The following is a 26,365-nucleotide window of genomic DNA, read 5'->3' as shown; positions in this document are numbered from 1 at the left end:
GGACCAAGCCTGAATCCTTCTTCTTCGGGAGTGCTGACACTGGGTCCTATTTTGGTTATAAAATTTATTTTACATCCATGAGCAACTGTGTGTCATTTCTCCCGAAATCCATTACAGTTCCAAGGTGGGGAATTTTCCCAGCAAGCAGCAGGGTCCGCTAAAACCCCATATCAAAATTCCCAAAGAAGCAGCCTGTGCATCCCCCATCTGAGAGCTGCCCACTCTGGGTTGTCACTGTCCAGAGACAGTGGGCCTGAAACTCTTTGAGGACAGGAAGCCGAGCTGCATCACTCACTGCCATGTCCTTAGTTATTGGGGACCCCATCTCTTTCCAGGGTCACAGGACTCTCATGGCTTCCTGGGAAATAAGAGTAAACTCCAACTCTCATTGGTTACATTTTGTCACCCTAGTTTTCTCTATGAAAGAAAGACTCTGGCATAAGGGCCCCCTGCAGGTCATAGACACCATCTGGACGGGACTCAGGCACCCCTATTCCAGCCCAGAATCCCCCTTAGTCCTGAGCTGAACCCCTCCAGAGAGGCAAGCAGCCCCTGATCCCAGATGCCCCAGGCTGGCCTCAGGAAAGACTTTCCCACAATCCCAAGTGCTGCTGGGGGACTGAGCTTCCGGAACGCGGCACACAGGAGAGCACTGGGGTTTCCTGCTGTCGTGGGCTTTGCCTCTGGAATAAGTGCAAAAGAGATGGAATCATTATCCGGGTGACACCTGGGTGTGATTTCCACCTGGCCTCACGGAGTCTCTCCCAGATGACAGGCAGGAATTTGGTGGAATGTCAGATGTTCCAAAAGAACGTTAGGAATGCAGGCCAGGCGCGGTGGCTCAAGCCTGTAATCCCAGCACTTTGGGAGGCCGAGACGGGCGGATCACGAGTTCAGGAGATTGAGACCATCCTGGCTAACACGGTGAAACCCCGTCTCTACTAAAATACAAAAAAAATTAGCCGGGCGAGGTGGCGGGCGCCTGTAGTCCCAGCTACTCGGGAGGCTGAGGCAGGAGAATGGCGTGAACTCGGGAGGCGGGGCTTGCAGTGAGCTGAGATCCGGCCATTGCACTCCAGCCTGGGCAACAGAGCTAGACTCCATCTAAAAAAAAAAAAAAAAAAAAGAACGTTAGGAATGCAGATGTCACTGAGGGAGAGGGTTGGGCCTCACCGGTGCCTGAGGGCCCATCCTCTGATATCCGCCTGGGTGGGTGGAGTGCACTGTGTTCCACCTGCACACTTCACACACGCAGGCTGGCCCTGCTACCTGCAACAAGAACTTAGGTGCCAGCCCCTGAAAGAACCGTAACACAAACAGGGCTGAAACATGACCTCCCACACTGCACATTACAAGTAACAAGAAGCAGAGAAAAGCTGCAGCCTTTTGAGGACCAGAGACCGAGGGGTTTGTCAAGTCAGAGCTGTGACATCCTCTTTGAGGCTCTGTGGTTCTTGGTGTCTCCAAGCTTCCAGGCACTGCCATGTTCCCCTTGTCCAGATGCAGGTGCCTGCAGCAGAAGCTGTATGCGGTACCTCTGGTCCAGCCACAGCCTTGCATGGAGATGGCATTTATGCCAGCTCCTGGAACTGCCCACTCCACCGAGCAGCCAGAGTGCTTGGCTGTGCACAGCGGCCAGACCCTACTCTTGCTTGCTCACACACCATGCCTGGCTTGCCTGTGGCAGGTGTGGGATCTGGCGTGGTAGTGTGGTCGGAGTGCAGTCAAGCCGAGTGGGTGGAACAAGCACAGCAGGCAGGAGCAATACTCAGGGAGTCTCAGGACCAGGTGACAGCCCAGGGTCTGCTGAAGTGCTAAATCTGAAAAATCCCCCAAAGACCAGTTCTTTAGGTTTTACAACAGTGATGTGATGAGGTAGTGTTGGGGAAGTGGCTGGTAGCGTCTTTTGCCTTTCCCTCAAGATAAAGCCAAAGATTTTCTTTTTTTTTTTTTTTCCAGTTGTCAAATGATCCTTTATTGAAATATTTTCCTTTGTGCTTCTTAACTAGCTGGGCATTCCACAGCACCACTGTTGGTGTCATCTATGATGTCATAAGGGTGGCGGCCATCAACATCACAGTCCACAGACTGGGCATTCCCCCGATCTCTTTAATGGTTCCAGAGAGTTCTCTGGCTAAAGATCGGTGCTGGATCTGTCGAGCAATGTCAACGATCTCATCAAAAGTGATATTCCTACTGTGTTTAATGTTTTTCCGTTTCTTTCTGTCTCTTGGTGGTTCCTTGGGGGGCTTTGATGATTAGGGCAGAAGCAGAAGGCAGTACCTCAATCTGGGCCTGTTTTGAATGTTCAGTTTTACTGTAATCCTTAGGCCCTTCCAGTCACCCATTGCCTTGTCAATGTCATCACCAACCTTTTTTGGAGACAGACCAAGGGGCTAATCTTGGGGGCCAGAACAGAAGTGGCACCGATTTCACCCCCAGTGCACCTGAGGTATAGAACTTTGATCTCACTGGGGGCTTAGTGGTGGCGGCTGGTGTTGGATGAACCCAGATTTGGGATGACCAAAGAAAGGTGCACCTTGGCCTCCTCTGAGCCAAGAGCTGAAAGTGAAACCAAAGATTTTCTAGCATCCAGTTCCTACATACGAATGCCCAGGGAATAGAGAACCGCACACCTTCTTTTTACTTGCCTTAAGTGTCACATTTTTCTTCTTTAATGTCACATAAGAGCAATATTTTCTTCAGGTATCTTATCACAAGAACCACTACAAATTCTAAATCAGTGAGATCAGCCTTTCCATGGAGAACTCATGTTGACATCCCTGGTCCCATATTTGCCAAATAGAAAGTTTCCCAGAAAATCAGATACTATGTGTTATCAAAGAACAGGAAGTATTTAGTCATGAAAAATTAAGGATTCACAAGACCTCAAGGGAGAATCTATAAAGAAGTGAATGAATGAAGAGAAACTTCCCAGCTTAAGAATAAAGCAGGAGGCAGAGGATGACATTTGACTCAGCTGAGTCTACACATGGTCTGAGTGTCCATTCCTGGCCTGTGTGAAAAAGCCTGTGAAAGATGTTTTGTACAATGACTTTGGCGATATAGGATGACAAATAAATTTGTTACCCGGTGAATAGCTTAAAAGGAAACCAATAATGGAAACTCTTGGATGGTGGGAGGAACCTCACTCCATGCCTGTCTTCTGATGTTCATATGTTTTCTGCCTTTGCCTGAGAACTCATCTCCCAGCACACGACCAGACCGCTGTGGGAGAAGGAAGGGGAAGACGGGGTGAGTGGACAGCCACAGATACGGCTGGCACTGACATTTAGAAGACTGGGTGGAACCAGGGCTCGATATGGCTTTAGGCAGTTCAGAAACTGAGACAGGGCTGTGAATGGGGCTGACCCAGGTGCTGTGGATGGGGAATTGCAGAAATTTGGCTGGGCATGGGAGCAGGGATGAGGGAACAGGGAGTTTGGGATGTGGAGCGAGCCCTGGTGGTGGCTGAGATGGGAGATGGGCTCAGGCGGGAATGGGGTCCTGTCCTCCTTATCCAGAACGCGGCTTCGTATAGCAATTGCTCTGGGGCGGCTGCAGCTGCGTGAATGGTGATCAGCCGATCTTAGCCACTCCTTGTATCCCATTTTCCTAGAGGAGCTGGTGATGTCACGGCATGTCTGGCCCTCCTGCAGAGACAGGCTGGGTCGTTGGGCAGTAGAGGAGCCAGGCAGTGTATGTGGGATAGAAGATTTGATCTCAGACACTTTGAGAACCAGGGGAGAAGTGGTGCACCCTTCACCTTCTCTGCCCTACGTGCCCCTTCTTTGGCAAACAGGAAGGTGCAGCCTGCTTCTGGGGTTATCGCCCTCCCCCACTCACACAGCCACACAGTGATTCCACAGGATCCTACCAAGCTATGACTCTCTCCGCTTTCCTTGGTACATTGCTAACCCCTGACATCCTCCCATCAGGTCCCGACCTCCAAACCCAAGCCCATGGCCCAGGACGCAGTAACTGCTCACTCACCTGCAGCTCATGGTATCTGGGTGCGAGAGACTGTGAGCCTGTGTGACTCAGGCACCTGACTTTCACAGGTTTGGAAGGTGGGAGTAGATCTGGCGGGACCTCTGGGACTCATTCCTCTGGGGGCTCTTCAACTCCTTCTCTGTCTCATTAATGGTCATTTACCCAGGACAGGAGAACTTGGAAGCCCACATGTCCCACGCTCTTTGTGTCAGACACTGGTGATGCAGTGCTGAGTAGAAAACGCAAAGTCAGTGTCTTCATGAAGTTCGTGACAGAGAGAGAGAAAGAGAGAGAGAGAAAGAGAGAGAAGGTAGGAGAATAAAACTCCTGATTTTGGTTATTGTGGTGCTTGTGTTTAGTGTCATTGTCACTGTGAAGTTCTGGTGGAGAAATTCCACAGCCCTCCAGAGATTTTCAAGGACATTTTTCCTTAACGTGCTTTTTCAGAGGGTGGAGTGTGTGATTTCCCCCCAGAAGAGCCATCTTGGGGTCACGATGAGAAAACAGAGGGGAAGGAACTGTTTTGAGTCAGTTCTGTGGGCCGCTCTCAGCTTCTGCAGGATTTCCTCAGTTTGTGAGTTCACAGGCCACACCTGGCATGGGCAAGCCATTCTCCCCACGGTTAGTCCCAGCAGGGGATGTAAGCGGTCAGATTTTTGTGTGTGGAATATCCTATATCTGTCTTTCTGTGGAGCACGGACAGGGGCTTCTCTCTGGAGCTCTGGAGGCAGGAGACAAGGGAAGAGGCGGCAGCAGAAATGACCTCATGATAAATAACAGAGTGCTAAGCACCCGCCTTCCCCTGGGGCAGAGCGGACCCTGCTTCCAGCACCATCTCCCTGGCTGCTACATTGGTCTCCATGCCTCGCTGCTGTGGGGTAGAGTGGTGTTTTCCAGGACACAGATTAGGACGTGCTGATAACATGGAAAACCATCAGTTGGGCATAAACAATGTTGTATTTTAATTGAACAAAATGGATTAAGAAATGGGACAGCGTGCACTAACCAGAATGCTGTGCTAGATTGTTTATGACACTCTTATTGGAACTGTGTGTATTCCACGTAATGGCAGAATATCATTCTATCATTCTATCATATTATATTATTGTGCAGTAGAAGTAGGGAAGCTGCTGACAGCAGGAATTGCCAAGTCCTTGGACGTTTCACATTCCAGGAGCCAAGATCTGCCAGCCTGGCCCGAGAACCTGGGTATCATTCAGGAGTGTCTATGAATAGGGCCTGCCTGCCCTTCCCAGAGAGACCAGGCCTGGGGAGTTGGGAAGCCCATGGGTGAGAGGTCAGGACACCTGGGTTCTTGTCCGGCCTGTGTCACTGACCAGCAACAGGACCTCAGCCCGTGTCTTGCTTGGATCCAGGAAGTGCGGTGAGAGAATGGACAGGGCTGGCAGATCTTGGCTTCTGGAATGTGAAACCCCAGAGGATGTTGGCATTTCCTGCTGTCAGCAGCTCCCCCACGGCTTGCTTTTCACTCCAGGAAAAAATAGAAGGAATCTCCCTCCTGGCAGCTTTGGGGTGGCCTTTCCATCTGCCCTCAGGGAAGCCCTGCAAGGAAACAGGCAGGAATGAGGTGGAATTTTAGGTGTGCAAGTATGTCAGGTATGTAGAAGGAAGGCCGGGTTTCCCCAGGCCGGAGGCCCCTCCGCTGCTGGTTGCAAGGAGGAGTCTGTATGAGTCATTTTCTCCAAACACAATGTTGGGATTTCACAACATTCTACAGTGTAGAACATTCTATAATGTTCTAGAAGACCACAAGGACTTAGCACAGCTCCTTGGAAGAACCACAGCATCTCTCCGGCGTCTGTCTCCAATTCCCCAATCCCTCTTCATTTTTCATTTTTCCCTTAAATGTCACCCACCCTCTGGAATCTTCTTGAACACCAAGGCTGAGGTCAGTCACCTGTCACCTCCTGACAGCACTGTGGATGTTATCTGCCACCCTCTTACCATGGTTCTTTGTGGCTTTTCTGTTAAGGTAGACACTTGAGAATCAGTTCCTACTAAGGTTTCTGATCATCAACAAGAAGGGGAACAAGTCCTTCCAGTGACCAGATTGATGAAGGGCTTTATTTTTAGCTGAACCAGAGCAGAATATTTACCACCGGATGTCTGGACATTTCTTTCTGCTCTCCTCCTGAGGCCCCACAATTAAGTATATGTATTTACTTAACTTTTCATGTGTATGTGTGTGTTTTCAAGTGTGCAATTCAGTGGTATTTCACGATGTTTGGCAATCATCTGTGATATTCTGAGCAAAAAAGTCCACAGTCATTACCAGACTCAGACACATCATGGCCCCAAGACAGTTAAGTCCAAATAAATTAAAAAAAAAAAATTTCAAATTATGTATTTCAAAATTAAAATTAAGTTCCTAACATTAAAAAAAAAAAAAAAAGACCAAAGGACCAGTGGAAGGTTTTCCCTCTTCTTCTTTGCAGGAATTTAATCTCCTTCCTGTGTGAATGTGCTTGTTCTGAGGAGAGGGGAGGAAGTTTCCTCTGAAAGAAGTCATTTGGGATCGAAGTTGAAGGAGCCACTCCCCTGAGGGAAGCTGACATATTCTTGCCAATTTTTGCTTTCGCTTTCTTTTTTTGTGTGTGACTGTGTGTAACCCACGTAATGATGTCACACCTATTTTTCCTAGTAGTTGCAGTGAAAGGATTATTAAACTTAGGAATCTAGAAGGCTCTTCTGAGTCCCGGCCATCCCTACCCTCTTCTAGCAGGATGCTGATGCTGTTGGCAGCCTGGGCTCCTGGGACAGAAGGTGGGCTGTGGAGAAGAGCCTTAGTTCTTCCCCAGTGCATCTGACCCTGTAGGGCACAGCTGAGAAGCAGCTCCATGTGGAAGCCCTGGAAGGGAGAGAGGTTTAAAGACCTTCAGGCAACAATTCTCACCAAGTCACCAGGACAGGACAGACAGGTTGAGTGAGACACACCCTGAACACAGGGCTTTCATCATGCTTTCACTTTTTTCATTCGTTCATTTAACACACGCTATGCACTTGACTTACTCTGTGTCAATGGATGCTGGGGACACGATTGTGACTTAGCTCCAGGCCCTGCTTTTCTGGGTCTTATAGTCTGGGGGGGACACAGACCCCTCCAAAAGCAGTGATGACCCAGGGTGAGCAAGGCTGGAAGTAGCACCCAGGGCACCAGGAATGGCTTCCTGGAGGAGGGCACCAGAAGACAAGCATTGGAGAGCTCTGGCTTTCCCGCCCCTCTTCTTGCCCACAGTTCCCAGAATCACTGTAGAATGCACTAGAAATGTGTGTTAGTCCATTTTCACACTGCTAAAAACACTGCCTGAGACTGGGTAATTTATAAAGGAAAGAGGTTTAATTGACTCATAGTTCTGCATGCCAAGGTGGCCTCAGGAAATGTACAGTCATGTTTGAGGGTGAAGGGAAAGCAAGGCACATCTTCCATGGTGGCAGGAGAGAAAGCGAGTGAGCCAGGAACTTCTACACACTTTTAAACCACCAGATCTCGTGAGAACTCCCCCGCTATCACGAGAACAGCATGGGAAAAACTGCCCCCATGATCCAGTCACCTACCATGTCCTTCCCTTGACACATGGAATTACAATGTGAGATGAGATTTATGTGGGAAGACAGAGCCAAATTATGTAAGAATACACCATCCTGAGTAAGGAAGAACTGCCTGAAAGTGCCCAAGCTTGGTTTCTATTCCTCCGAGAGAATGCAACACCTTGAGCTAAAGAGAAACTGCCCAGGACAGCCCTGGTCTCATTCCCATCCCTCCTAGAGGGGGTGTCCTGCCACAGTAGCCCAGGGCGTGTCCACCACATATAAAACCCAAAGCTCACTGCTGAGTCCTCAGCTGTGGTGCAAGTGGGGCAGGCATGGGAGACTCCAGCTGCCCTGGGCAGTGCTCGTGAGCCTCGGGAGACCAGTTTGAACGTCCTTTTGCTGCCAAGACAGAAAGCACATGGTGTACTCAGATGTGCACTGGATGTGACTGAGGAAGGGCTGGAAAGCTGACAATATCCAAAAATCGAATGTTCTTGTGGTACAGAGAGATGAACAGTCATGAAGCCTAGGCTTCTGCTGTCCCTCGCTGCCTGTCTGTAAGTAATTAACCTGCTTTGTCAAACTGGCTGTGGTTGTGAGTGTTCTGTTCACCACACTCAGTGTAGTCAGAGTGCAGCCCAAGTTGCAGTGGCTGAAGTGTTCAGATCCCTATTCTGGGTGGTTAGTGCAGTGGTGACCTTTGCCATCCTCCCTGCAGTGGGAGTCCTCCCTTGGGATTGGTAACTCACAAATGCTGCCAATTTGGCCGAGCAAGGAGAGTCCAATCTGATGAACTCATGGCTTACTCGGCGTGTTATAATATGAAAGTGTTTGTTCTTTGACTCTTGTTCCTACCATGAAGCTAACCTTGGAATTTCCTGAGTGATAGGAATGTCTTTTGTTCTTCCAGATGAGCCTCTTTCAGATCACACCAGCTGAGTTCATGCTAAAAATGTGATTTAGGGGCCAGGTGTGGTGGCTCACACCTGTAATCCCAACACTTTGGGAGGCCGAGGTGCGTGGATCATCTGAGGTCAGGAGTTTGAGAACAGCCTGGCCAACATGACGAAACCCCATCTCTACTAAAAATACAAAAATTAGCTGGGTGTGGTGGTGCATGCCTGTAGTCCCAGCGACTTGGGAGGCTGAAGCAGGATAATTGCTTGAACCTGGGAGGCGGAGGTTGCAGTGAGCTGAGATGATGCCACTGCACTTCAGCCTGGGTGACAGAGTGAGACTCCCTCTCAAAAAAAAAAAAAAAAATGTGATTTAGGGAAGGGCCCCCTGATAGCCTCAGTGTCATGCCAGTCACCAGAAAGACCAAAAGATTTGAGGATTAGAGGGTAGAAACTTTCAGTATTACCCACCAACTTCCAAGAAAAGTGGCAATGGCGAGGCGATAAAGACCAAACTTTATAAAAACTCTTGAAAAACTAGAGTTGAACTTCCCAGTTGCTGAACATGTGGAGGTGCTGAGAGGATGGGGTGTCCAGGGAGGCCATGGAAGTTCCCACCATTCCCATAGCTTCCCCTGTCCATCTCCCCTTATGAGCCTTGGTGAGAACTGTTCTTCTCAGTGCACTCGAGCTACAGACATGTCCTAAGCAGGGGACAGAAGTGATCAGATTGTGATTCAGGAAAATATGTGTGTCCTTCTGCTGAGAGGAGGGTGGGTCAGAGGATTGAGATGGGAGTAGGAGACCAAGCAGGAGACTTATAGAGCAGAAATTCTCATGCAATTTCCAGAGTCCTGCAGGCCCACTTGCTCCCATGGGTGGATGAGATAAGCACTCACATCCCCGACCCCATTTCTCACTCTGTCTTCTGACCTCCCCTCTCCTGCAGCTGCCGTGTAGAGCAGTGGTCTCCAACATGGGGATTGTGACACTCAGGTTATGAATCAATTTATCACTATATCAAAATTCTCGAAGCAGCTGCCTGTGCATTCCACATCCCAGAGCTGCCGACTCTGGGTTGTCACTGTCTAGGGACAGTGGACCTAGAGCTGTTTGAGGACAGGGAGCAGGGCTGCATCACTCACTGACATGTCCCTAGTTATTGGGAACCCTGTCTCTTTCCAGGGTCACAAGATTCTCATGGCTTCCTGGAAAATAAGAGTAAACTCCAATACCTGTTGGTCACATTTTCTCACCTAGATGGGGTTTTAGTGGCTCCTGCTGCTTGCTGGGAAAAATCCCCCGCCAGGGAATTGTAATGGACTTCAGGAGAAATGACACACAGGCTGGGGAGAGAAAGTAGCAGTGGGAGATGATGACGGGGCAGAGGGTGTCAGAAGTTGGGTCGGAGGGAGGGCAGCGGGGCAGGGCCAGGGCTCTGTGGATGCAAGAGTCCCTCTTCCAGCAATCCTGAGACTTAGGGGTCAAACAGCCCTGGGTTGGACTCTTCTCTACATTTTCTCAAAGGTCAGATAAGCTATTTTCCAGTAGCCCTGTTCATCTCCCTGTACGACAAGAACATTCGATTTTTGGATATTGTCAGCTTCCCAGCCCTTCCTCAGTCATATCCAGTGCACATCTGGGCATACCATGCGCTTTCTGTCTTGGCAGCAGAAGGACGTTCAAACTACTCAAGCCCCAGCCCACATACAGCAACCCTCACCATAGCCCCATGCTCAAAAGCTAGCCAAAGCCACCTGCTTAACTGCCTACTTGCTTCACACTGGACCAAGCCTGAATCCTTCCTGGGGAGTGCTGACACTGGCAAAGTGGCGTCATCATCTGGGGTAAATATGCAAAGTTCATTGTCTCATACCAAGAAAATTGAGTACACAGACAGAAAAAGTGTCTCTCTGTCTCTCTCTCTCTCTCTCTCTCTCTCTCTCTCTCTCTGCACCTGAATGGGACTTCCAGCCCACAGCAGAGTGCACTGGATTTTATAGACAGGTTTGAGGAGGCGGTGTCTGATTTCCATAGGGTCCACAGATTGGTTGGACCAGCTGACATTTACATAGTGCTCAAGGAAGCTGAGTCACCCCACCCTAATCTTATTATGCAAATGGACTTTCCACTTGGTGGATGCCATGTTGTCTGCTTTCTACTGTGCGTGTGGTTGGAAAGGAAAAGGGAAGATGGAGCTACCATTTTGAAAATGCCTAGTCCCAGGTAGCCTTTTCCTATTGGCACAACTGCTGGCATTCATCTGTGGAAGCTTCTAGCCTGCCTCCTATGTCTGCGACTCGATTTTAATGGCTGCTCTTTAGAAAAGAATATGATTTGGAGGGTGCTTTTCATTAAAAGCAAAACCTTACCAAGGACTTTCTTACCCTCACTATCTCTCTAAAATAATTTATTCTTAACTCCTATATCACTGGGTCCTATTTAGGTTATAAAATTTATTTCATGCTGGGCATGGTGGCTCATGCCTGTAATTCCAGTACTTAGGGAGGCCAAGGCGGGTGGATCACCTGAGGTCAGGAGCTTAAGAACAGCCTGACCAACATAGCAAAACCCTGTCTATATTAAAGATACAAAAAAAAAAAAAAAAAAATTAGCTGAGTGTGGTGGTGGGCACCTGTAATCCCAGCTCCTTGGGAGACTGAGGCAGGAGAAGTACTTGAACCTGGGAGGCGGAGGTTGCAGTGAGCCAAGATCATGCCACTGCACTCCAGCCTGGGCGATGGAGTGAGACTGTCTCAAAAACAACAACAACAAAACAAAACAACACAACAGAAATTGTGTCATTTCTCCTGAAGTCCATTACAATTCCCTGGTGGGGGATTTTTCCCAGCAAGCAGCAGGAGCCACTAAAACTCTATATCAAAATTCCCAAAGCAGCCGCCTGTGCATTCTGCATTCCAGAGCTGCCCACTATGGGTTGTCACTGTCTACGGACAGTGGACCTAGAGCTGTTTGAGGACAGGGAGCAGGGTTGCATCACTCACTGACACGTCCCTAGTTATTAGGAACCCTGTCTCTTTCCAGGGTCACAAGATTCTCACGGCTTCCTGGGAAATAAGAGTAAACTCCAACACCTGTTGGTCATATTTTCTCACCCTAGTTCCCTCTATGTAAAGAACACCCTGGCATGAGGGGCCCCTGCAGGTCACAGACACCATCTAGACTGGACCCAGGTACCCCTGCCCCAGCCCAGCAATGCCCCTCAGTCCCGGGCCCAGTTCCTCCAGAAAGGCAAGCAGGCCCTGATCCCAGGCACCCTGGGAAGACTCAGGGAAGACTTTTCCACAACCCCAGGTGCTGGTGGGAGACCTGAGCTTCTGGAACATGGCACACAGGAGAGCACTGAGTTTTCCTCCTTTCATGGGCTTCCCCTCTGGAACAAGCGCAGAAAGAGCTCAATCATTATTCTGGTGGCATCTGGGTATGATTTCCACCTGGCCTCAGAGAGCCTCTCTCAGGTGACAGGCAGGAATTTGGTAGAATTTCAGATGTTCAAAAATAATGTTAGGGCCAGGCTCGGTGGCTCACGCCTGTAATCCTAGCACTTTGGGAGGCCAAGGCGGGTGGATCACCTGAGGTCAGGAGTTCGAGACCAGCCTGACCAATAAAGTGAAACCCTGTCTTTACTAAAATTACAAAAATTAGCTGGGCATGGTGGCAGGTGCCTGTAATCCCAGCTACTTGGGAGGCTGAGATAGGAGAATTGCTTGAACCTGGGAGGCAGAGGTTACAGTGAGTCGAGATTGCACCATTGTGCTCCAGCTTGGGTGACAGAGTGAGACTCTGTCTCAAAAAACAAACAAACAAACAAACAAACAAACAAACAAAAACCCAGAATGCTAGGAATGCAGATATCACTGAGGGAGAGGGTTGGGCCTCACCAGTGCCTGAGGACCCATCCTCTGATATCTGCCTGGATGGGTGAAGTGCTCTGTGTTCCATCTGCACACTTCAAGCTTGGAAGCCAGTCCCTGCTACCCACAACAAGGACTTGGGGGCAAGTCCCTGGATGGCTGGACTGGATCCCTTCCTGTTTAAATGCTCTGCAGCAGCAGCAGCAAAAACTTCAAGAAGAAGAAACCACTGAAACTCAAGGAGAAAAAAGCAGTTCTAGCGCAGCTGGCCAACTGTACTGGGGTGTTGGCCAACTCTCTGGTGTCAGGCTTCTGAGTCCAAGCTAAGCTATCACAACCCCTGTGACCTGCACGTATACATCCAGATGAGGCCTGAGGCAGCTGAAGAACTACAAAACATTACATTCCATCATTGTGATTTGTTCCTGCCCCACCCCAACTAATCAATCAACCTTGTGACATTCCTCCCCTGGACAATGAGTCTCATCTCCCCACCCTGCACCTTATGACCCCCACCCCTGCCCACAAGAGATAACCACCTTTAACTGTAATTTTCCACTACAAATCCTATAAACCTGCCCCACCCCTTTCTCTCTTTGCTGACTCTTTTCGGATTCAGTCCAGTTGCACCCAAGTGAAATAAATAGCCTTATTGCTCACACAAAGCATGTTGGTGGACTCTCTTCACATGGACTCACATGACATTTGGTGCTGAAGACCCAGGACAGGACAGGAGGACTTCTTCAGGAGACCGGTACACTGTCCTCACCCTCTCTCCGTGAGATCCACCCATGACCTTGGGTCCTCGGCCCAGCCCAGTGAACATCTCACCAATTTTAAATTGGGTAAGTGGCCTCTTTTTATTCTCTTCTCCAGCCTCTCTTGCTATCCCTGCTATCCCTTCACCCTTCAATCTCTCCCTTCCTTAATTTTGGTTCCTTTCCCTTTCTGGTAGAGACAGAGGAGACACGTTTTATCCATGAACTCAAAACTCCAGCACTGGTCACGGACTTGGGAAGATGGTCTTCCCTTGGTGTCTAATCACTGCGGGGATGCCTGCCTGATTATTCACCCACATTCCAGAGGTGTCTGATCACTGCAGGGATGCCTGCCTTGATCCTTCACCTTGGTGGCAAGTACCACCTCCCCTGAGTGGCAAGCACCACCACCCACCCTGTGTCTCTACCCTCTCTTTTCTCTAAACTTACCTTTTTACTATGGGCAACCTTCCACCCTCCATTCCTTCTTCTTCTCCCTTAGTCTGTGTTCTAAAAAACTTAAAACCTCTTCAACTCTTGCCTGACCTAAAACCTAAGTATCTTTTCTTCTGCAACAGCACTTGGCATCAATACAAACTCAACAATGGTTCTAAATGGCCAGAAAATGCCACTTTCGATTTCTCCATCCTACAAGATCTAGATAATTTTGTTGAAAAATGGCAAATGGTCTGAGGTGCCTGACGTCCAGGCATTCTTTTACACGTCAGTTCCTCCCTAGTCTCTGCTCAATGCAACTCATGCCAAATCTTTCTTCTTTCTCTCCCATCTGTTCCTTCAGTCTCCACCCCAAGCTCTGAGTCTGTTAAATCCTCCTATTCTATGAACCCATGTGACCTCTCCCCTCATCCCCAGACTGCTCCTCACCAGGCTGAGCCAGGTCCCAATTCTTCCTCAGCTTCCGCTCTCCCACCCTATAATCCTTCTATCACCTCCTCACATCTGGTCTGGCTTACAGTTTCGTTCCACGACTAGCCCTCCCCAACCTGCCCAACAATTTCCTCTTAGAGATGTGGCTGGAGCTGAAGGCATAGTCAAGGTTAATGTTCCTTTTCCTTTACATTTTAACAAAGTTATCCACTACCCTGACTATTCCTGGACTACAGCCACATTTCATTGCTGCCCTTCTTCCCAACCTAAAGCCTCCTTCATGTCTTCCTCTTGTATCCTCCCACCTTAACCCACAAGTATGGGACACCTCTGCTCCCTCCCTGGAAACCAATCACATGCCCATTACTATCCCATTAAAATCTAATCACCCTTACCCCACTCAACTCCGGTATCCCATCCCACAACAGGCTTTAAGGGGACTAAAGCCTGTTATCACTTGCCTGCTACAGCATGAGCTTCTAAAGCCTATAAACTCTCCTTACAATTCCCCCATTTTACCTGTCCCCAAACTGGACAAGTCTTACAGGTTAGTTCAGTATCTGTGCCTTATCAACCAAATTGCTTTGCCTATCCATCCTGTATTGCCCAACCCGTACATTCTTTTGTCCTCAATACCTTCCTCCACAACTCACTATTCCATTCTTGATCTTAAAGATGCTTTTTTCATGATTCCCCTGCACCCCTTGTCCCAGCCTCTCTTTGCTTTTACCTGAACTGACCCTGGCACCCATCAGTCCCAGCAGCTTACCTGGGCTGTACTGCCACAAGGCTTCAGGGACAGCCCTCATTACTGCAGCCAAGCTCTTTCTCATGATTTACTTTCTTTCCACCCCTCTTCTTCTCACCTTATTCAATATATTGATGACCTTCCACTTTGTAGCCCCTCCTTTGAATCATCTCAACAAGATACCCTCCTGTTCTTTCAACATTTATTCTCCAAGGGATATCAGGTATGCCCCTCCAAAGCTCAAATGTCTTCTCCATCCATTACCTACCTCAGCATAATTCTTCATGAAAACACGTGTGCTCTCCCTGCAGATCATGTCTGGCTGACCTCTCAAACCCCAACTGCTTCTACAAAGCAACAACTCCTTTCCTTCCTGGGCATGGTTGGATACTTCAGCCTTTGGATACCTGGTTTTGCCATCCTAACAAAACCATTATATAAACTCACAAAGGGAAACCTAGCTGACCCCATAGATCCTAAATCCTTTCCCCACTCCTCTTTCTGTTCCTTGAAAACAGCTCTAGAGACTGCTCCCACACTAGCTCTCCCTGACTCATCCCAACCTTTTTCATTACACACAGCCAAAGTTTAGGACTGTGCAGTCAGAATTCTTACACAAGGACCAGGACTGTGCCCCATAGCCTTTTTGTTCAAACAACTTGACCTTACTGTTTTAGGCTGGCCCTTATGTCTGCATGTGGCAGCTGCCACCACTCTGATAAGACAGCTAAAGAAGCAGCCAGTATTCCTACTTCTGTCCCTCATGGCCAGTTTTCTTCCTTCTCATCAGTCACTCCTACTTACTCTTCCACTGAAGTTTCCACCTATCAATCCCTCCCCACTCAAGGCAAATGGTTCTTGGACCAAAGAAAATATCTCCTTCCAGCCTCACAGGCCCCTTCTATTCTGTCGTCGTTTCATAACCTCTTCCATGTAGGTTATAAGCTGCTAGCCTGCCTCTTAGAACCTCTCATTTCCTTTCTATCGTGGAAATCTATCCCAAAGAAATCACTTCTCAGTGTTCCATCTGCTATTCTACTACTCCTCAGGGATTGTTCAGGCCCCTTCCCTTCACCACACATCAAGCTTGGGGATTTTCCCCTGCCCAGGACTGACAAATTGACTTTACTTACATACCCCGAGTCAGGAAACTAAAATACCTCTTGGTCTGGGTAGACACTTTCACTGGATGGCTAGAGGCCTTTCCCACAGGGTCTGAGACAGCCACCATGGTAATTTCTTCCCTTCTGTCAGACATAATTCCTCGGTTTGGCCTTCCCCCCTCTATATGGTCTGATAACAGACCAGCCTTTATTAGTCAAATCACCCAAGTAGTTTCTCAGGCTCTTGATATTCAGTGGAACCTTCATACCCCTTACCGTCCTCAATCTTCAGGAAAGGTAGAACAGACTAATGGTCTTTTAAAGACACACCTCACCAAGTTCAGCCTCTAACTTAAAAAGGACTGGACAGTAATTTTACCTCTTGCCCTTCTCAGAATTAGAGCCTGTCCTTGAGATGCTGTAAGGTACAGTCCATTTGAACTTTTATACGGACGCACTTTCTTGCTCGGCCCCAACCTTATCCCAGACACCAGCTCTCTAGGCAGCTATCTTCCAGTCCTCCAGCAGGCTAGACATGAAATTCGCCAGGCTGCTAATCTTCTCTTGCCTACTCCAGATTCCCAGCCATATGAAGACACCCTAGCTGTATGATCAGTTCTTGTTAAGAATCTGATGCCTCAAACTCTACAACCTCGATGGGCAGGACTTTATCTAGTCATCTATAGCACCCCAACTGCTGTCCATCTGCAGGACCTTCCCCATTGGGTTCACCATTCCAGAATAAAGCTGTGCCTGTCAGACAGCCAGTCTAATCTTTCCTCTTCCTCCTGGAAGTAGCAAGTACTCACCCCCACTTCCCTTAAACTCACCCGCATTCCTAAAGGATAATAGTAATCCTTATAAGCCTAATATATCTTTTCATTTTTATTAAGGTCTCTTCTTCCTTACCCTATGCTTTACAACAGGGCTTTATGCAGTCACCCCCACTACTTGGACTGTGCCCTCAAAACTTGTCATTCCTGCTATCTTCTGTCTAGTCATACTCCTATTCACCATTCTCAACTACTCATAAATGCTGTGCCCCTGTTTACACTGCCGGTTTACACTTACCCTCCAAACCATCACAGCAGATATCTCCTAGTATTATCCCCAATCCACCAATCTTGACTCCCTCTTGGAGTGGATAGATAATCTTTGCTGACAGGGCACCTTCCAATACTTTCCCCCGATAAAGTCCTAGTCTTTGCTTTTATACTCACTCTTATTCTCATTCCTGTTCTTGTGCCTCCCTCTACCTCTCCCCAGCTATCTCCATCACACTATCAATCTCACTCACTCTCTCCTAGTCGTTTCTAATCCTTTCTTAACAAACAACTGCTGGTTTTGCATTTCTCTTTCCTCCAAAAACGCAAAGGGCTTGACTTACTCACTGCTTAAAAAATAAAAAAATAGACTGTATATATATATATATATTTTTTATTTATTTATTTATTATTATTATTATTATACTTTAAGTTCTAGGGTACATGTGCATAACGTGCAGGTTTGTTACATATGTATACTTATGCCATGTTGCTGTGCTGCACCCATCAACTCGTCAGCACCCATCAACTCGTCATTTACATCAGGTATAACTCCCAGTGCAATCCCTCCCCCCTCCCCCCTTCCCCCTCCCCATGATAGGCCCCAGTGTGTGATGTTCCCCTTCCCGAGTCCAAGTGATCTCATTGTTCAGTTCCCACCTATGAGTGAGAACATGCGGTGTTTGGTTTTCTGTTCTTGTGATAGTTTGCTGAGAATGATGGTTTCCAGCTGCATCCATGTCCCTACAAAGGACACAAACTCATCCTTTTTGATGGCTGCATAGTATTCCATGGTGTATATGTGCCACATTTTCTTAATCCAGTCTGTCACTGATGGACATTTGGGTTGGTTCCAAGTCTTTGCTATTGTGAATAGTGACACAATAAACATACGTGTGCATGTGTCTTTATAGCAGCATGATTTATAATCCTTTGGGTATATACCCAGTAATGGGATGGCTGGGTCATATGGTACATCCAGTTCTAGATCCTTGAGGAATCGCCATACTGTTTTCCATAATGGTTGAACTAGTTTACAATCCCACCAACAGTGTAAAAGTGTTCCTATTTCTCCACATCCTCTCCAGCACCTGTTGTTTCCTGACTTTTTAATGATTGCCATTCTAACTGGTGTGAGATGGTATCTCATTGTGGTTTTGATTTGCATTTCTCTGATGGCCAGTGATGATGAGCATTTTTTCATGTGTCTGTTGGCTGTATGAATGTCTTCTTTTGAGAAATGTCTGTTCATATCCTTTGCCCACTTTTTGATGGGGTTGTTTGTTTTTTTCTTGTAAATTTGTTTGAGTTCTTTGTAGGTTCTGGATATTAGCCCTTTGTCAGATGAGTAGATTGCAAAAATTTTCTCCCATTCTGTAGGTTGCCTGTTCACTCTGATGGTAGTTTCTTTTGCTGTGCAGAAGCTCTTTAGTTTAATTAGATCCCATTTGTCAGTTTTGGCTTTTGCTGCCGTTGCTGACTGTATATTTTTAAATGAAGAGTGTTGTTTTTACCTAAATCAATCTGGCCTGGTATATGACAACACAAAAAAACTCAAGGATAGAGCCCAAAAACTCGCCAACCAAGCAAATAATTACACTGAACTCCCCTTGGACACTCTAATTGGATGTCCTGGGTCCTCTCAATTCTTAGTCCTTTAAAACCTGTTTTTCTCCTTTCTTATTCAGACTTTGTGTCTTCCGTTTAGTTTCTCAATTCATACAAAACCACATCCAGGCCATCACCAATCATTCTATATGACAAATTCTCCATCTAACAACTCCACAATATCACCCCTCACTCCAAAATCTTTCTTCAGTTTAATCTTTCCAACTCAAGGTTCCCACACCGCCCCTAACCGCGCCCAAAGCAGCCCTGAGAAACATCGCCTATTATCTCTCCATACCACCCCCAAAAATTTTCGCTGCCCCAACACTTTACCACTATTTTGTTTTGTTTTTCTTATTAATATAAGAAGACGGGAATGCCAGGCCTCTGAGCCCAAGCCTGCACATATACATCCAGATGGCCTGAGGCAGCTGAAGAACTACAAAACATTACATTCCATCATTGTGATTTGTTCCTGCCCCACCCCAACTAATCAATCAACCTTGTGACATTCCTCCCCTGGACAATGAGTCTCATGATCTCCCCACCCTGCACCTTGTGACCCTCACCCCTGCCCACAAGAGATAACCATCTTTAACTGTAATTTTCCAGTACGTACCCAAAGCCTATAAAGCTGCCCCACCCCTTTCTCCCTTTGCTGACTCTCTTTTCGGACTCAGCCCACTTGCACCCAAGTGAAATAAACAGCCTTGTTGCTCACACAAAGCCTGTTGGTGGACTCTCTTCACATGGACTCACGTGACATCTGGCAGGGCTCCATGAGGTGACTCTATGCTGGGACCCTAGAAATGAGCCATAACACGGGAAATCTATCACAATGTGTTTATGAAAACTATCCAGCATACACAATATAGATGTACTGAATACCATAGTAACCCCACATTTGAATTTCTTTCTTTTCTTTTTCTTTCTTTTTTTTTTTTTGGAGATGGAGCCTCGCTCTTGTTACCCAGGCTGGAGTGCAGTGGTGCGATCTCGACTCACTGCAACCCCCGCCTCCTGGGTTCAAGCAATTCTTTGCCTCAGCCTCCCGAGTAGCTGGGATTACAGGCACCCACCACCATGCCCAGCTAATTTTTGTACTTTTAGTGGAGATGGGGTTTCACCATCTTGGCCAGGCTGGTTTTGAACTCCTGACCTTGTGATCCACCTGTGTTGGGCTCCCAAAGCGCTGGGTTTACAGGGATGGGCCACCGTGCCCAGCCCGAATTTCAATAAAAAATTTCAATCAGAGGCCAGGTGGGGTGGCTCACATATGTAATCCCAGCACTTTAGAAGGCCAAGGTGGATGGATGGCATGAGCTCAAGAGTTCAAGACCAGCCAGGCCAACATGGTGAAACCCTGTCTCTACGAATACAAAAATAAGCTGGGTGTAGTGGCACATGCCTTTAATCCCATCTACTTAGGAGGCTGAGGCATAAGAATCACTTGAACCAGGGAGATGGAGATTGCAGTGAGCTGAGATCGCACCACTGCACTCCAGCCTGGGCAACAGGGGTGAAACCCTGTCTCAAAAAAAAAAAAAAAAAAGAAAGAAAACAGGAAATTGCAGGACGCTTTTGGGTCCTCACCTCCCACACTCACATGTCTACACAGCTTTATATCTGACCCTGTAAGTCTTGAGCCCAGGCACAGGCCTGGGGCTATTCCACGACCTGGTCCCCTTCTAGATGTGCATCAGTGTGAGGGCCCAGTCCAGCAGGTGAGGTGTTGAGACCATCCTGTGATCCTGTGATGGGGGAGCCACGTGGTGTCCAGACCCACCAGGAGTTGAGGATTCAGGAAAATCTCCATGGTTGGCTCCCGAGTTGCCCATGGTGCCAGCTCTGGTGTCTCCCAGGTAGAAGCTGAGGCATCATCATCAGCCCAGCCCCGGGGGTGGATGTGGAAGTTTGCACTGGTGTCACACACAAGGTTCTCCTTCCACCCCAAACCCTGCTCAGAGATTCCAGGATTGTCTAATGGCCTTTAACAAACCCCTTTGTTCCTTGCCAGGGGGACATGTGTGGTTCCCAGGCTTTGTACCATGCACAAGTGCTGCCAGGGTCCCTTTGGCCTCTCCCACACCTGACCACACTCTCTGCACCACAGGGGATGATCACCCTATATAGCAAACAGCCAAGGCACCCAGCTCCCCACCTCCAAGATCCCCACCCCCCACCCCAGCATGGGGCTGGCTGAGAGTCCAGCTCTGCAACCAGAGAGGCTTGGGTCTCAGATAATCGCTGGGTGCAACAGGAGGAGAGACTTGGCCTCTGTGAGCCTCAGGTGCCTTCCAGGTAAAATGGAGCTCACCAGGCCCTGTGGCTCTATTGTCTTCTGGATGAACAAGAGGTGACATATTTAACCACCTGGTATTAATAATAAACAGTCATCGAGGGCCATCTGTGGGCCCAGCCCTGCTTGACGTGCTACTGAGGATGCAGCAGAGACAAAATAGCGGGCCATGTGCCATCACTGGGAACACAGATTGTCCTCAGGCCTTGATGACTCAGAGAGTCAGGGCTGGGTTGGGGAAGTGGAAAGGCTTGGGAGCCCACAGTGGTTGCCCGACCCAGCCTGAGAGGCCAGCGATGTCTTCTTGGAGAAGACGTCTGAGCTACTGTTTCAAGAATGAATGGGAACTGTGCCTGTTTCGGTGAGGCTGAACCCAGAGAGGCCAGAATGCAAGGCAGGAAGAGGAGACTGGAGTGGGCAGCAAGGCTGGGGCATTTATGGGCCCCTGGAAAACTCCAGAGTCTATCCTGAGGGCACTGAGCACGGCCCAGGCCTAAGCAGGGGATGGAAGTGATCGGATTTATGGTTGTAGAACATCCCTGCATCTCTCTTGTGAGGATGTTGGAGAGGAGGGTTGAGCCTGCAGCTGGGTAATGGTGCAGTCATGAGGGGCCTGCAGTCCCCTCCTCCCTTGTGGAGAGGAGACAGCGTGTTCTCTTTCTCCATTGCTCCCTGCTCTCCTGGCTTGCCCGTTTGCAGCTCGGGAAAGATTACTGTCCTCCATACTAAGGGTGGCAACGTATTATTGGGTGGTATAACTCCTTGAGTATGTCATAGACAATATTTTTTTTTAATTCAAAAAACAGACACAAAAATGGGTTAGTGTGCACTGCACAGATTTTTATGAACTGCCTTGTAGTGAAATCTTCCTTCGTGACTGTGGTGAGTCACATATTGAGGCAGAATTTATATTTTTCCAGGGAAGCAAAGCCAACAAGAATGAAGATGTGGCCAGGGCATGATGGCTCATGCCTGTAATCCCAGCACTTAGGCTGAGGAGGAAGAATTGCTTGAGGCCAAGAGTTCAAGACCAACCTGGGCAACATGGCAAAATCCAGTCTTTACAAAAAAATTTTTTTAAATGCTGGGCATGGTGGCACACACCTGTGGTCCCAACTACTTGGGAGGTTGTAGCAGGAGGATTGCTTGAGCTCAAGAGTTCCAGGCTGAAATTAGCCATGATCAGACCACTGCACTCCAGTTTGGGCAACAGAGTGAGACCCTGAAAAAAAGAAAAGAAAAGAAAAGAAAAGAAATGGGCTGGGTGTGGTGGCTCACACCTGTAATCCCAGCACTTTGACAGGCCAATGCACGTGGGTCACCTAAGCTCAGGAGTTCAAGACCAGGCTGGGTAACATGACAAAACTCCGTATCTACAAAAAATACAAAAATTAGAATTAGCCGAGCATACTGCCATGGGCCTGTAGACCCAGCTACTCAGGGACTGAAGCAGGAGAATCTCCTGAGCCCGAGAAGTGGAGGTTTCAGTGAGCTGAGATCATACCACTGCACTGCAGCCTGGGTGACAGAGCGAGATCTTGTCTCAAAAAATAAAAAATAAAAATTAAAAAAAATTAGAGCAGGCGCGGTGGCTCATGCCTGTAATCCTAGCATTTTGGGAGGCCAAGGTGGGCAGATCACGAGTTCAGGAGATCGAGATCATCCTAGCCAACATGGTGAAACCCTGTCTTTACTAAAAATACAAAAATTAGCTGGGCATGGTGGCACATGCCTGTAGGCCCAGCTACTCAGGAGGCTGAGGCAGGAGAATCGCTTGAACCTGGGAGTCGGAGGTTGCAGTGAGCCGGGATCGCACCACTGCACTCCAGTCTGGCAACAGAACAAGACTCCGTCTCAATTAAAAAAAATTTTTTTTAAGGAATGAAGAAGGGTGCAGGCATGGCCTGGCTTCCTTCTTGCCTAAGTGCTACTGACTTAGATGCCCCAACACATCTTCCAATAATGAGGTTCATCTCTCAAACCATGGTTCCAGGCATTTCCTGGGATGGCTCAAGGCAGGTAGAGGCCTAGACACTGGTGGGAGAAAGCAGGTTTCTTGGGTCAGGATTAGGGTTGGGTCCCGAGGAGAGAGGAGTCCAGCCAACCCTCCTTGGCCTGAGCCTGGTCTCTCAGGGTGGCTGAGTCAGGCCCGGGGTGAGACAGTGGAGGGAGATCATGACAGCACAGGGGGCTCTCAGAGGCTGGGAAGCGGGGAGGGCGGTCAGGGCCAGTCCAGTGCTCCTGTCCCTGCTCCTTCTCCAGGTGTCAAAAAAGCCTTTGCACACAGCGCTGTCCAATCCCTCCACCAGCCCCATGAAGTCCCCCACCCTATCCCATCCACTGTCTGGGGACAGGTCTGTCTTTGGCACTGGAGCCCAGCTCTGTCTTGGTGGAACTGATCCTCAGGGTTTGGAACTTGAACTCTACCCATCGTGAAAGGAGGTTCTGTTTTTCTGGCGAGTAAGTGCAAGATCCTGACCTCAGACAGACATTTAATTCTCCCATCCCACTTTCTTTTTTTTTTTTTTTTTTTTGAGACGGAGTCTCGCTGTGTCTCCCAGGCTGGAGTGCAGTGGCGTGATCTCGGCTCACTGCAAGCTCCGCCTCCCAGGTTCACGCCATTCTCCCGCCTCAGCCTCCCAAGTAGCTGAGACTACAGGCGCCCGCCACCACGCCCGGCTAGTTTTTTGTATTTTTAGTAGAGACGGGGTTTCACCATGTTAGCCAGGATAGTCTCGATCTCCTGACCTCGTGATCCACCCGCCTCGGCCTCCCAAAGTGCTGGGATTACAGGCTTGAGCCACCGCGCCCGGCCCCATCCCACTTTCTAATCCATCCAAGCAGGACACGGTCTGAGGACCAACAGACACAGGCTGGACCAGAGCCCAGGTTTCCTGAACTCCAGTCCACGTGCCTCTAACTGCCGCCCCACCCAGCCTCCACTGGCCCAGCCCCTCTGGAAAGGGGAGGCAGGCCTTGGTCACAGATATCCCTCGATGAGACCCAAAGTCTGACATTCCCAGGGTTCCTCGGTGGGGCTGGCAGAGCTGGGCTCCTGGAATGTGAAACCCCAGGGGCCTTGACATTTCCCGCTCTCAAAGGCTCTCTCTTCACTTGCCCTTTTGTCCCGGAATAAATACGACGACTCTTCCACCTGGCATCTTTGTGGTGTTAGTTCCATCTGGCCTCAAGGAGTCCCTCCCAGGGGACAGGCGGGAATGGGGTGGCATCGCACATGTCTAGAGGAGGGACGGACGCTCTCCAGCCTGGACATCTCTCTTTGCTGGCTGAGGAAGCTGTGTCACTCACTTTCTCCAAGCATAGTTATCAGAATTGAAGGGGCTGATCTCTCTCTCCCTGCAAAGGGGCTTTGGTGACCAAAGACTGGATGGTGTCAACCTGGTGATCAAAATGGTCAGAATCTAATTTAAAGAGAGTTTATTCCAGCACAAATGTTGAGGACAGCCCATCCAGAAACACCCATGGTTTCATTTCTATATATGAAACTGCCTTGTAGTGAAACTACATGACTGTCGTAAGCCATAGACTGTGGTAAGCTACATACTGGGTAGAATTTATTTTTTTTTCCAGTGACACAAAGTCAACAAGAATGAAGAAGTGGCGGGGTATGGTGGCTCATGCCTGTAATCCCAGCACTTAGGGAGGCCAAGGAGGAATAATTGCTTGAGGTCAGGAGTTCCAGACCAGCCTGGACAACATGGTAAAATCCAGTCTTTACAACAAAAGAAATTTAACTGTTTGGCATGGTGGCATGCACCTGTGTTCCCAACTACTTGGGAGGCTGTGGCAGGAGGATCGCTTGAGCTCAAGAGTTCCAGGCTGCAATTAGCCATGATCAGACTGACCACTGCAATCCAGCCTGGGCAGCAGAGTGAGACCCTGAAAAAAAAAGGAAGGAAGGAGGGAAAGAAAGAAAAAAGAAAGAAGAAAGGAAGGAAGGAGAAGCGAAGAGAAGGGAAGGGAAGAGAAAGGAAGGGAAGGGAAGGGAAGGGAAGGGAAGGGAAGAAGGGAAGGTGTCGGGTGTGGTGGCTCACACTTGTAATCCCAGTACTTTGGGAGGTCACTTAAGCTCAGAAGTTCAAGACCAGCCTGGGCAACATGGCAAAACCCCATCTGTGATGCGGGGAGGGCAGCCAGGGCCAGTCCAGGGCTCCTGTCCCGGCCGGGCACAGTGACTCACACCTTTAATCCCAGGACTTTGGGAAGATGAGGAGAGAGGATTGTTTGAGCCCAAGAGTTTAAGAACCAGCCTGAACAACATGGTGAAACCCTGTCTGTACAAAAAATACAAAAATTAGTTGGGCACAGTGGTGCTCACCTGTGGTCCCAGCTACTCTGGAGGCTGAGGTGTGAGGATCGCTTGAGTCTGGGAGGTTGAGGCTGCCGTGAGCTGTGATTGAGCCACTGCCCTCCAGTCTGAGCTGACACTGAAGAGAGAGACTCTGAGCAGGCCAGAGATGGGGGAGAGACTGAACAGTGCAGGAAGGAGGCCAGGAGAGTCAGGAGGAGAGGCCAGCAGTGTTGAGAGAGTGAGGTTGTGAGAGGAAAATAAAAACGAAGGGAGGAAGAAACACAGCTGTAGGGAAAGGGGGAGGTGGATTGACTAGAGGCAGGACAGGCACAGAGAACGGGGGCTCTACTCAGGGCAGAACAGGCATGCAGCCCCCTGCACCCACCATCTCATGGAGGAGACAGGACCTCACCTGTGACAAAACCTGTCATCTGAGGTCAGGGTCAAGGAGCACTTCTGGCCTTTCATCTTCACCATGAGGGCCGCCTGGGGACTGAGGGACCAGGGGCAGCACTTCTCGAAGCACACTCTGAAGGTGCAGTTTCCACACCTCTGGGTCCCATCCAAGGGCAAGACGGCATTGTCATAGTAACAGTGCTGCAGGGGGTCATAGAACGTGTCCCCACATCTTGCCTGTGGCTGGCACAGCATCAGATAAGCACCCATGGGGGCCACTGGAGGGGACAGAGCTGGTGAGGTCCAGGTGGAAGGGCAGGAGGGTGCCAGCCTGGGATCTCCTGGGAGCCACGCCCCTCCCTCAGCTTCCCAGTCCTTCCTGGGCTCACCTGGGGGCTCCATGTGATCAGAGAAGGCTGAGGATGCAGAGAGAGGCCAAGACGGCTGTGGGAGAAGGAAGAGGAGGGCTCCTGAGGAGACCATGAGCCATCTTTGGGACCCCAGCCTGTGGCAGGAGTGGGTCCAAGGGGGTCTCTGTGTCCTGACTGGAGCTTGAGGAAGGGCTAGAAGGTGATCTCAGGCCAGGCGCGGTCTCCCCATGCTCAAGGGTCCAGTCTATCTACCTGCTGAGCACAGACGTGTGAGTGACCCCCCTATCGAGGTCAACTGAGCCTGGCCCAGATCACCAGACTCATGAGATGACCTATGGACTCAGGAGCAATCATGATGTGGTTGTTCCATTGCACTGAATGTAGAGTCTTTGATTCTGCGGCACCAGCAAACTGACACATAACACTGTTTAACTTTGGGTTCTGGGCTTTGGGGTCCCTGCAGAGTTCCTGATTTCAGCCCCCAAGGGCTCATTCACAAATTTATTACTCAGATCCTACCCTG

At 49.1% G+C, this 26,365-nt stretch overlaps 1 protein-coding gene and 1 pseudogene across 1 annotated transcript in view; one reads left to right on the top strand and one right to left on the bottom strand.

The window, feature by feature from the left end:
* CCDC8 (coiled-coil domain containing 8) overlaps positions 1-26,365 on the top strand; it is a 323,648-nt gene that overhangs the window by 161,316 nt on the left and 135,967 nt on the right. The gene's annotated exons all lie outside the window — the stretch shown is intronic.
* On the bottom strand, positions 1,435-6,166 carry LOC126943502 (60S ribosomal protein L12-like; annotated as a pseudogene).

The sequence above is a fragment of the Macaca thibetana genome, chromosome 19 (genome assembly GCF_024542745.1).
Source record: "Macaca thibetana thibetana isolate TM-01 chromosome 19, ASM2454274v1, whole genome shotgun sequence".
Classification (NCBI taxonomy): Eukaryota; Metazoa; Chordata; class Mammalia; order Primates; family Cercopithecidae; genus Macaca; species Macaca thibetana.
This window is presented reverse-complemented; position numbering and strand designations above follow the sequence as displayed.